Raw genomic sequence first — 7,096 nt, forward strand, 5'->3', positions numbered from 1 at the left:
AAAAAAAAAAAAAAAAAAAAAGTTATGAGAGATGATGACTACAAGGAACTTTTTATAAACATCTTTTATAAGCATTACTCTGTGGTCAAATTTATTTTCACATGGATATTAAAACAAATTATTGCCACAAATGGGTTTCTGTTCTGATCCTTTTTTTTGCTTCACATGTCCTTTCTCTTCCACCCCGTTCAGATTCACTCTCCTTCTTTCTCATGACAGACAAGAAAAATGCCACCTCCCATAGGACCCACTCCAAACCCTGTTTCCTGAATGATCAATGTCTTTCCCCATCGCAATCAAAAAAGCACTTTCTATTCTGTCTTCATGACACACTGGTTTTGACACTTGCATAGCTCTTAGTAATTCTGCAATGTGCTCGAGCTATTTGTGAGCACATGTATTTTTCCTTTATAGATTGTAAACATCTAAAGAACAGGGTTAACACAGGAGCCAAGTAAATAGTTAAATATTATTTTGACAATGGCTGTAATAGTGGACATTTGAAATGAATACACCTTCAGTATTTTGAAATTGAAATAATTGTCTAGAACCTAGCATTTCTGGACTCTCAACAGCCCACCCTTTTTAAAACTGTGACGACACTATTTTACCATAAAGATCTACCCAGACCCTCTGTAATACACCTGCGTAAATGCCACGTGCATGTGAGCATGCGACGGTGTGTGTGTGCATGGCTGTGCACGCCTGTGTAGTGGTAATCAGCCATAGTGCCAGGGTTTGAAAGCAGAAAATACATCAATCGACCTCCAAGCTTCTTTCATCCCAGTTCTTAACATCTCAATCTCTTGAGTGCTGAGGCTTATTTTGTTCAAGATGGTTTTAGACTCTTCTGAGTGCAACGCAATCTCCTTCCAGCACGGCGGAGCGAGGAGAGGTGAGAGGAGAGTTTTGAGGGTGGGCATATTGATCCTATGCTTGCTGAATTAAAAATGAGCCAACTGAGGACAATTTCCAGGTTGCAACACAGACGGAGCTAGAGTCTGGGTTGAGGTTGGAGGAGCCTTTAGGGCGCAGGGATGCAACAGGATTTGGGAGAAAGGCGAGAGAAAGCAAGGCCACTTCCAGGGGGGCTTTGATTTATTTTATTTTATTTTATTCTGGCAGCTTCCCGAGCCAGATTTCAAAAGCGATTTCAAACGTGAAGCCAACTGAAGCACTGCCTTACACTAATTGGAAGGGGAAGGGAGTGACTCATATTACACCAGCTCGCTCTTCCCTCTCGGCAACTGCTAACTTGTAGCTTTAAAAGGAAGTGACATGGGTGGGGAGAGACGTCAGCTGAGGACCACTTTTTTTTTTTTTTTCTTCCTGAAGGGTCCACCCCATGGGTGGAGTCTCGCTTTTTCTTTCCAGTGTTGGCTGACTTACAGCTCTTATAAACTAGTGGCAATTTCTGAACCCAGCCGGCTCCGTCTCAGCTTCTGGTTTCTAAGTCCATGTGCCAAAGGCTGCCAGGAAGGAGGTATGTGCTCCTGGTGCCGTTCGCAGGCACCTTTCCCGCTGGGTGTGGCTGATGTTTGCATTCCTCTTCCTATCATATTTTCTCTCCTGGGCTGGATTTCCTTAGAACCTCTGGAAGGGGTAGGTTTCGGGGAGGGGAGTGCCAGGCAGGCGGGGAAAGGTGCAGGGGGCGCCTGGAGGGAGGCGAAGAGAGGCTCTGCTGGTACAAAAGGACCCTCGCTTTGTGCTGGGCCGGGTGAGCGTCCCTTTCTGGGCTGTGATTTCAAGCTGCTGTTCCTGGCTTCATTTACCCACCCACCCAGCCCCCTCCCGGGGCTAAAGCATTTTCTCTGCCATAGACGAAGCTGGGCGGGGGGTGGTGGTGGGGGGAATGTTCCTATTACATATTGCTCTCTTTTGTGTCATGCAACATGTTCTTCCGTCGCTGACGTTTCTATGGCAACCACAAAAATACTACACAATATGCAGCCCTGATATACATTGATTTATTTGTATTTCGTGTCTAGTTTGCAGCTTTCTGCTCTGCTTCTTGCTTTGGTTTGCTAAAATCCAGGCTGGCTTGTGGCTACCCCTCCTCATTTTCATTTTGGTTTTTCCCTATCACAGGAGGAGTGGGGGAGGGGAGTTGTCAAGGAAACAGGCATTGGTAATTACCTCTCTATTTACCTAATTTTCGGCCTATGAATTTCTCCATCATATCGAGGAATTAAAAAAGGAATGCTTTGATGTTTATGTAAGTCTTCAGTGTCTGGTCTTTTTTTAGAAAACCTAAACACTTCTCAAGATATGATATTGATCCTGTGGTCAAGCTAAGGGGGAATTAATTCCTTACAGGAGGTGAGATCATTGAAATAAAGTTTTAGAGAGCATTGGAGAATTCGCACTGATAAATGTGATATTGCCTGCCCAGGTTTGCCTAAAAGCCTAAATATTTAAAAGACGGGTCTTTGCTCTCGTCTGCACTTCTTTAGCTCCAAATCTTAAGTTCAACAAGTATGAGTAACAAATTAACTGCCCGGCAGGATTCTCCGTTTTTCATTTTCGTGCATTGTTTTTAGGTGGGTTAGCCACGCTATTCACTCTCTTCAAGGTGAGGGTTGCTAGACTTTTTCAAAACTGTGGAAGGATTAACTCATCTGTGATTAGTCAACCACTCTCAGTTGGAAAAAAAGTATCTTGAGAGAAGGGAGAAGGTGTGTGTTTGTGTGTGTGTGTGTGTGTGTGTGTGTTTAGGGACATGGGAGGCGGGCAGGGAGAACAGGCACATCTCGAGTTCTACATTAAAAGGACTACATCTTCTGAATGTTCTCTGGGGAGAAAAATTGATATTGAGAAAAAATATGAAATGAGAAAATTATTATCTACTTAGTAATAAGCAAAGTTAATTATAATTAGAATAAAATAACACATCTCTTAGAAAGACATAGTCCCAATAGGCCTCTTAACAGGTACCGGCTAAACTGATGCTTTTATTCAGTACGTCTAAGGAAGTGTTTGATAAGGGATACCATTCTTCTGACGGGCATCCCAAATAATTAGCCTTTATAAAACAGATAAGTAGTAATCCCATTCTTGACTCTTAAAATTATCTATAATTTAGGATAAACATGTGTGAAGGTCACTTAGCCCTCATCATACCTTCTGGCTGCTAAAGCCAAAATCATTACTTATAAACCTCGAGCAACCCTGGAAGCAGGAAGAACGGGTGGTTTCAATTAGGTTCTGTTTGCTGTGATCCTTATCTAAATATGCTATCATCTATGTCTTATAACATCTGCTGTAAATCCAGAGGTCCTAAGTAATTCAGGTAGAAAAGTTACCTGAAAATGGGGCAAAATAGCATATGGCATAAAACAAACTAGAGCTACATGGAGTTAAAGACGAGAACTATTTAAAGGGCATAAAACATGGAAAAGTATTACTAAAAAGAATATGACACTCATTTTGAAAAGCACGTTAGTACACAGAGAAACGGTTCCATTGTGAGTGTTTGATGTTTGCAAAGAATTCTGAAAAGCACAGCCAGGCTTCAATTACTGTTTTTCCTGCCTGAAAATGGTCCTCAAGGGCAGATTTGCCACATGACCTTCCAAAGCAGATTGACAGCATGTAAGTCAAAGTCTGCCATGTCAGTTCTCTTGAGTTTCCAGACTCAGCAGTTTCACAGCAAAAAAGCCTAATGGAATAGAATTCGAAGGAAAAAGAGCAAGACTTCCTCGGAAGCATAGCCAAAACAGAAACAACAAAAAACCCAAACCGAATGCACAAACAAAACACTTTCTGATATTCAGATGCTGAGTGGAGGTTCAAACAGTTAGCAGCTTTGGCCTGGGGAAGCTAAGTGGAGCTATGAGTAGAAAGTAAATGTAGGGGTCCCATGGAAGAGGCTGACAGAGGTGACACCCAGAGGGTGAGTCAGTCGTCACTGTATTGGGATTTCACTGTCTGCGAGGCTCTGCTGTGGAATTGGTGAAGAAGGCAGCAGTTGTTGTCTGTGCTCTCAAGTTTAAAATCCACCAAACAGGGGTGGTGAAGAGATAAGCACACATCTGGAAGGAAGGGGGAAGCAACAGCCAGTCAAGGAGATGCAGTTAGTATGAGAAGAACACTAGTGGGAGAGTCTTGATCCTGCTGCTGAAGCTTTATAGGAGAGGAGGCAGATGGTTCAAGGGAAGAAGGAGAGGATGTCCTAGATAGCAAAGATGGGTAGTAAGAAATGGATCATGGTTCAGGGTTCTTAACTCCAAGAAGGGAGAGGTCAGTCTTTATTATAGAAGTAGAGCAGGTATACTCTGTGCTGGTTGAAAGCGTAAGTAGATGTAGATTTGGGGATGAGTTTTCTTAATCAGAAAAGACTGTTAGAAGAAAGACTGAACAGAAGGCAAAATTCTTCCTAATCCAATATTTTTTTAGCTTCATCTTAACAACAAAAGGCCAGACTTACACTAGACTGTAAACAGGTACGAAACTGGGGAGGAGGGAGCCAGGAACTTACCCAGAATGTCATCTTCATAATTCCTGCCATTGCCGTTGTTTTAAATTATTGGATACTCAAACGAGGGTTTGGTAAATGTCACACATGTTGTGCAGTCTCTTTTATTCTGGAAAGGAGGTCCAATGGTTATGGGACAAAGCTGCATTCACATTTCTTTTTTTTTTTGAGATGAATTCTTGCTCTGTTGCCCAGGCTGGAGTGCAATGGCGTGATCTTGGCTCACCACAACCTCCCCGTTCTGGGTTCAAGCGATTCTCCTGCCTCAGCCTCCCGAGTAGCTGGGATCACAGGCAGGAGGTACCACGCCCAGCTGATTTATTTTTTATTTTTATTGTATTTTTAGTAGAGACAGAATTTCACTATATTGGCCAGGCTGGTCTCAAACTCCTGACCTCAGTTGATCCATCCACCGTGGCCTCCCAGAGTGCTGGGATTACGGGCGTGAGCCACCGCGCCTGGCCCACATTCACATTTCTGAAAGGTGTTTGACATCTAAATCTTTGGAGAAACGCCTTTCATCCCTCATATTTTGAAATATAATCATAATAATCATGTAACATTTCCTAGAGCTTGGGCAACTCAAATTCATTATTCTTTGTGTGCGAATCAGTTTGGAAAGGAAGTGCTGGAACTCTGAAATCTGGCTTCATGCATGGGCTTGGGTCTGCAATTGCTGCCTGGCTGTAGGAAACAGGAAGCTTAAAGCACGAACTCTTTCTTTCAACAGATGTTTATTATGTGTTTAATATGTGTCAGGTCCCACAGATGCAACTGTGAGCAAAACAAGATACAGTTTAAATAGTTATAGTTGTCAAATGTCTAAAGAGTTTCCAAGGGAAACCCCATGACTGGCTGATATCCATTTTCTTCTAATGACTGAATAAGAGGAAATATCTTAAAAGGAGTATAATTTTTTTTTAACATTATCATGGAACAATCCATCTAACCTGTCTTCTTTTCCTTGGCTCTCTCTTGATTCACAAAAATTTCCCATTGGTTTCATTATTTGTCTTAACTTGTTTCTCCAATCTAATTTGCTCTACTTCTTCCCTTGATCGTAAGTCCTACCTTTCAGTCACCATTCCTTCATCCATTCACACATACATGATACATCCATCTGTCCTCCATCCACCCATCCATCCCTTCATTTATTCAACAAATAGTGTTGACTATCATGTCTCAGGCACTATATATTATAGACATAGCAATAAATGGGAAACTGGTTTTTCCTTAAAGGAGCTTAGGATCTATCAGGAAGACAATGTGGAAACAGCCCCCTAAACCATGGGGGTATGACTTTTTTGGGGGGGTGGGCAGGGTCTCGCTCTGTCACCCAGGCTGGAGTGCAGTGGTGCCATCATGGCTTACTACAACCTCTAACTCCTAAGCTCAAGCAGTCCTCCTGCCTCAGCTCCCCTCCTCCAGCAGCTGGGACTACAGGCGTGAGCCACCGCGCCTGCCCTGGGGTATTCTAATAGAAGCATTTATTGGCTAATGAAACAGGATGCTTCTTTCATTGAACAGTTTTATAAATTGTTCACACACAGCATAAACTGTGCTGGGCAGAGAGGGATCAAGTGGTTAGCTGTTGACTGTTGTCCATTTTATATATTTTTTGTATCTTCCATGCTGGTTGAGCATAAGGATGGTAAACATTTGTTAGTTAACTAAATGGGAAGAGTGGAATTTCTAATACAGGAGACACAGAGGAAGAGAAGGCTTGTGTATTCTCTTTCTGAAAGAAGCTGAGAGAGAGAATCTCTCAAGATTCCCTTTCATAGTGAATGACTCATAGATTTCCAGGTGACAATAGCTGCCCCCACATTGACTCAAAGTATAGCATTTTAAAAAAGAAAAACTACCTGTGTCCAATTACATACCCATTAGTTTACTGAATATCCTCATGTCCTTTGGAGCTGATTTCTCATAATATACTGCAAGTCTGTGTCTTGTTCTGATAAAAACAAGTGGGTTTCAACCCCCTACACCTTTCAGTCTTATATTGTAACAGCAGTGCATCCAGAAACTAGCGGAGGCTCTAGAGACTCAACACGAGGAGCGCTGAGACCTCGTTGCAGCACTTTCTCATGAAACTCTTCTTACTAGAATTGTTTCCCCCCGCTTAAGTTCCACCGTCAGCCTGGAAATTCTATGGGCAACATGACAAAGTTCCTCTGGAAAACCACACCCCTCTGCTTGGCTGACCTTGGGAGAAAACATTTAGCAAGTTCTTCTTTTTCTTGGTTATTTTAAACTCAGATAATATCAGCATGACGCTGTTCCCAATAACTCTGGTTGGCACAGGCATCTCTGCTCAGGTTAAACATCACAACTGCTTCATGGTCATTTCTGTGTAGGATCCTCCAAGATGAGAGGTGCATTTTGAACTTTACGGTACTTTGAAGCCAGACACTAAAATTCCTGTAAGGAGAGGGGACCAACACACACCAGGGCCTGTTGGAGGGTGTGGCGAGGGGAGGGAACTTAGAGGATGGGTCAGTAGGTGCAGCAAACCACCAGGGCACACGCATACCTATGTAACAAACCTGCACATTCTGCACATGTATCCCACTGTGTTTTTTTTTTTTTTTTTTTGAGACGGAGTCTCGCTCTGTCGCC

General features: G+C 42.7%; 1 protein-coding gene and 1 long non-coding RNA gene across 5 annotated transcripts in view; one reads left to right on the forward strand and one right to left on the reverse strand.

Moving 5' to 3' along the window:
• LOC108527989 (uncharacterized) overlaps positions 1–4,581 on the reverse strand; it is a 24,212-nt gene extending 19,631 nt beyond the window's left edge. The window contains exon 1 of the long non-coding RNA XR_001885007.1: positions 4,478–4,581. This is a non-coding gene — a long non-coding RNA (uncharacterized LOC108527989). The remainder of the gene's footprint in view (positions 1–4,477) is intronic.
• Positions 1–7,096, forward strand: part of AGPAT4 (1-acylglycerol-3-phosphate O-acyltransferase 4) — a 173,432-nt gene that overhangs the window by 29,086 nt on the left and 137,250 nt on the right. For 3 of the 4 annotated variants that reach the window (XR_001885005.1, XM_017869562.1, XM_017869564.1), the window contains exon 1: positions 1,246–1,483. The exons of the other annotated variant lie outside the window; for it this stretch is intronic. The gene's annotated coding sequence lies outside the window, so the exon portion shown is untranslated. Of the gene's footprint in view, positions 1–1,245; positions 1,484–7,096 lie in introns of those variants that run through there. 4 annotated transcript variants of the gene reach the window in all.

This window comes from Rhinopithecus bieti, unplaced genomic scaffold (genome assembly GCF_001698545.2).
Source record: "Rhinopithecus bieti isolate Rb0 unplaced genomic scaffold, ASM169854v2 scaffold_3948, whole genome shotgun sequence".
Classification (NCBI taxonomy): domain Eukaryota; kingdom Metazoa; phylum Chordata; class Mammalia; order Primates; family Cercopithecidae; genus Rhinopithecus; species Rhinopithecus bieti.